Here is a 5,402-nt window from a genome sequence, read left to right as displayed (position 1 = left end):
ATTAGTGTCATTAGTTTTAAAATTTGAATAGTTTAAATTTGAATTTTTTAAAATTTGTGTGAATCACTAGTTTATGAATAACTTTACTATAAAAATTGATTTTTGAGTCATTCTTTTCCTGCTATTTAATATTACTGTGTTTATCATTATACTCAATTTGGTAATTTTAGTTAGTCATAACAAATATCATAGGCATTTTTTCTTTTTTGCTATTTTTTCATTTCTACTTAGAACTAAATGCTTATAGTTTTTTTAGTGATTTGTTTTTTCTTTTAGGTCACAAAAATTATAAACTTTCTGTTAGTGCCATTAGTTTTAAATTTTGAATAGTTTAAAATTGAATTTTTTAAAATTTGTGTGAATCAAAAGTTTGTGATTAACTTTACTAAAAAAATGAACATAGATGCACCTATAGAGAAAATTCAACCTAAATTCATAATCAATTTCTATCAATTTCAGAGAAATTCATTATGAATTTAGGTCAAATTCCCTGTATAGGGGCATCTATTTTCACTTTGAGAGGAGCTCAACAAGGCAGAGAGGGACGGGCTTATAAACCGGTGTGGGCGCCCTTCGGTTGGCGAGGTGGGACTAAATTCTGAGCGCAACGAGGACCAACCCTTTAGTCCCGATTTGTGGCACAAACCGGGACTAATGGTCATGGGCCAGGGGCGAGCCCTATTTTTTCCAGTTTTTTTGTTTTGTTTTCTGCATTATTTATTTTCTTTTGTTTTTTGCTTTATTTTTTAATTTTTTTTGCTTTTAGTTTTAGAAAATTATAAACTTTCTGTTAGTGCCATTAGTTTTCAAATTTTCATAAACAATAAATGAATCAATAGTTATAAAGATAATATATATACCACATCCGAATCATAGACAGGACGAGGGCCGACGGGGGCGGATACCAAAACCATCGCACTATATAAGATGAAATAATAAAAGTAAGAAAATAATACAAGTATCTATGTAAACATACAAGTAAGAATATTTTTTCCTTTCAGAAAGAAGATAAGAACAAGAGGCTCACCACAGTGGTGCCGGCGATGAGCTCGGCGCGGGTGATCGACGGCGGTGAAGACGGGGACGGGGCGTGACGGACCGCTAAACCTAGACAAATATTGAGGAAAATGGAGCTTGGAAGTCGAGCTTGGAGAGGGGAAAGCTTAAGTAGTGTGGCTCGGGCATTCCATCGAACACCTTGTGTGCATAGGAGGTGAGCTAGAGCACCACCAAGCCCTCTCTCCCTCGGCCAGAAAAAACAGAGCAGTGTGCTCTGCTCTTACGCGAGGGGGTATATATAGGCACCTCATTGGTCCCGGTTGGTGGCTTGAACCGGGACCGAAGGGGAGCCTTCGGTCCCGGTTCAAGCCACCAACCGGGACCAATGGTGGTGGGCTAGGAGCGAGGCCCATTGGTCCCGGTTCGTCCAACCAACCGGGACCAAAAGGTCCAGACGAACCGGGATCAATGGCCCACGTGGCCCGGCCGGCCCCCTGGGCTCACGAACCGGGTCCAATGCCCCCATTGGTCCCGGTTCTGGACTGAACCGAGACTAATGGGCTGACCCGGCCTGGACCTTTGCCCCCTTTTCTACTAGTGCAACTTACCCTCCTTGGCCATCACAAGTTTATGACGGGAAGTGAGGCATATACTTCCTCCGTTTCAAATTAATTGACCCATATTTATCTAGACATGGATGTATTTAGACACTAAACAAGTATAGATACATCCGTATTTGGACAAATTCAAGTCAACTAATTTGGGATGGAGGGAGTATATGATAGTCTGGACAGAGAGACCAGACACGGTGCTGCGGGTAGTTCCACCTTAATTTATTTTGAAAATGGCACGGGTTACCAGCTTACAACAACAATAGTAAATAAAGATGCATTGACGCTTCATAAATACATTCTCTATTATTGTTGTTGCTTCATATATAAGAATTCATAAAAACATGATATTGGGGCTGGTTAGGTAGGAGCGTACAGCGACCTTGGAGAGACACACCGATAGTGTGGATCTATTAGGGTAATTGCGTCATTGGATCATAGCGACTAGTTTATAGATTCGGTTGCCCTAAAAATCAGTCGACTGATTTTTTACAAAGTCTCAGTCGACCCTTCCCTGTCGTTAGATCACCAGGTGCTTCAAGAACGTTGCATGCTGTTTGTTTCTTGTCAAATAGGCCCTGTAGGGATACAGCCGGCCTCTTTTAGTGTTTCTTCTTTCTTTTTTTTCTTGTGGAGGGTGCAGGTATGCGTGGTGGGCTTGGCATCTGGCGACATCCCCAATCCAGTGTGTCTCCTTCACATGGCTACATCTCCATATGTTTCAAAACCAACCAATCCAATTTTTTCATTTTTTTTATTTGTACTTGTCTCCATTTTTTGTTATTTTTTTTGCCTAGTTATTTTGCATTTTTATGTTGCATTTTCCCCAATTCATATGTTTGTCCCTTTTTCTTTTAAAGTTTTTTTCTTCATCTTTTCTCGTAATTATTTTTTCTTGTTTCTTTATTTTAGTTTTTAGTTTTTCTGTTGTATACTGTTCTAGTTTTCTGAAAATAATTATGTCCCATTCACGGCCTTCGTCGTCTGACAAAAACACGTTGCGATTCATGGATTTGTTCACGTGACACTTAGTTGCGTCGCGCGAGCGGTGCACATCACTAGTTGTCTTTTCCCTCTTTTTTAACATAGGTGGGATAGGGTTGTAGGCTTCTTATGTTGCATCCCGGTTATTTTTACAGTGCACCTTTTTGTCCCCTCTATCCCGTCTTATATGGGGGATTTTGAGTCATCAGGTGTTTGTTTTCCCTTATTTTTATTTTATTTTCTTTCTTTTTTATTTTCATTTCATTTATTTTTTTTCTTTTTTTTTCTTCAAAGTCCATTTTTTTCTTCTTTCGAATATTTTTTTCTTGGGCTATTTTTTATTTGTAATTTTCTCTATCAATAGAGAATTAGTTAGATCTCATTCGTTTTGGTAGCTATGGATTTTGGGAATCAAGTTTTGTGTGTGGTTGACATGTGTGTTCTATTGATGGCCTAGTACATTGTTGCCTTTTTTTCAATTCGATGGTCCCCAATGCGATTGCAACTGGGCTTGTAGGGGATTGTCGGCTGTCCATCACTAGACATGCAACTGTAAGTATTAAAACCCGAGTGCAACTGCATGGCCCCCAACTTGAATGCAACTGGGTTTGTAGGGGGTTGTCGGCTAGTTTGATGTCCACCACTAGACATACAAGTGCAGGTGTTACAACCCGACTGCAACTGCATGGCCCCCAACGCGGCTGCAATTGGGCTTGTAGGGCTTGTTGGCTAGTTGCATGTCCACTGGTAGACATGCAACTACAAGTGTTGCAACCCGGCTGCAACTGCATGGCCCCCAACGCAGATGCAACTGTGCTTTTATGGTGTTGTCGGCTAGTTGCATGTCATTTGCTAGACATGCAACTGCAAGTGTTGCAACCCGGCTGCAACTGCATGGCGCCCAACGTGGATGCAACTGTGCTTTTATGAGGTTATCAGCTAGTTGCATGTCCTTTGATAGACATGCAACTGCAAGTGTTGCAACTTGATTGTAAGTGCATGGCCCCCAACGTGGCTGCAACTGTGCTGGTATGGGGCTTCGTGAGCAAGTTGCAACTCGACTTCAGTGGGTTGATAGGGGTTGTCGGCCAGTTGCATGTCCATCAAGAGAGTTGCAATTGCAAGTGTTGAAAGCCGACTGCAACTGCATGATGTACAACGCGGCTGCAACTGGGTTGGTAGGGGGTTGTCAGCTAGTTGCAGGCCCATCGGTAGACATGCAACTACAACTGTTGCAATCCGATTGCAATTGCATGGCGCCTAATGCAACAACAACTGGGTAATTTATCTTTTCCCTTCCCAAAAAATATTGATATCCATTTGCACGCTAGTTGACAGCACATAGTTGTATATCCTTTGTTTGCACCCAACTAAATTAATTGTCTTATTCTTTATTTTTGTTTTTTATTTCTTTGTTACATTAAAAAATCTTTCCTTTTTTAAAATATAAAATATTTTTTTAATAATAAAAGAAAAGGCAAGATGACACGAAGGCAAGGAGCGGAACATGAGCGAAGCTAGCCACAAAATCAGAGCTCCATTACACTGTGTAGCAATACATGTATTAGGTGGCTAAATAAAAAAACAACACACAACGATAGATGAGTGCAACACAACCGAACAAAAGCCCATGTGGTCTCTAGCTAAACAAAAGCCCATGTGGTCTGTAGCGAACACAGAACAAGGAACGGAGTCACATGCAATGGATTTTTATACGATGACGTCATGCGACATAGACTTCGCGAAGTCTCGACTGAGTTCTAGACAAACTCTTATAGATTAGCGACAAATCAAAATGCAGGAAATATCAGCTCCTTTTCTCGACCCGGCTGGGCTGATCGGCGATGCCTTGTCGCCACCGTGTTAAGCAAAGCGGCCTTGGTGATAACTCTCAGCGATGATGCGGGCCCCATCACATATCTATGACCACGCAGACCTGGATTTTTCCTTATTGATTGATATTTTTTTATTGAATTGATCTAACTCCTTTTTAGATTTGTGCCAGTCTTCGGTGGTTAATTTCATCACCATTTGTCCTCAATTTGACCAAAAACCGTAAGTATATTTGGTAGATGTGTGCCTCCCTGCAATCCTACACTGACAGAGCCAGTGGCCAAGTAGTGGGTGATGACCTACAGACGGAGAAGAGGTGGTGGCGTGGTGCGCACATCGGCACATATATCGCCTCTCCTGGGATTTGAAAAGGAGAGGCCGGGAAAAGAAACACGTTGATAGTTGATCGTTGGTATATGTTTTCTTTTTAGTTTCTTCCATATATTGGTTGTAAAGTATACAAGTTAATTAAGGCACATTACAAAACAAAATATTATTAGATACTGATGGAGAGAGAGAGAGAGAGGGTAATAGTCCACGTACACGTACACTCCATGACAACCGACATGCCGTCATCGATTTCTTTACCTGAACATCGACCGACCCTTCATGCTTTTCATTCACCGATCAGGCAGCCATTCTCTGCGTGAATTCAGTCAGCATGAGGAAGTGTGCGTGTGCGGCGCAAGTTCACGTTACCACGTACGGACCTCACCTCTGGTCTCATCGATGGAACCAAACACAAGCATATGCAAGCAAGCGTGTTCTGGATAACTGAACCGGGATGACGACAACGACGCGTATGTGCTGACAAACCCGTGGTCGCCCTTAAGCTACAGCTTCCTTCCATGGCGCTAACTTTGGACTGGTCTTTACAGCATTTTCAGCCGTTCGGCCCCCAAGGGCTTGAAATATCGCCGTCTAGGGGTGTGCCGGCGAAAATATCGACATGGGGCGGTCGGTTTACGAACCACC

This window comes from Triticum dicoccoides, chromosome 7A (genome assembly GCF_002162155.2).
Source record: "Triticum dicoccoides isolate Atlit2015 ecotype Zavitan chromosome 7A, WEW_v2.0, whole genome shotgun sequence".
In the NCBI taxonomy this organism is placed as follows: domain Eukaryota; kingdom Viridiplantae; phylum Streptophyta; class Magnoliopsida; order Poales; family Poaceae; genus Triticum; species Triticum dicoccoides.
Note: the sequence above shows the minus strand (reverse complement) of the source record.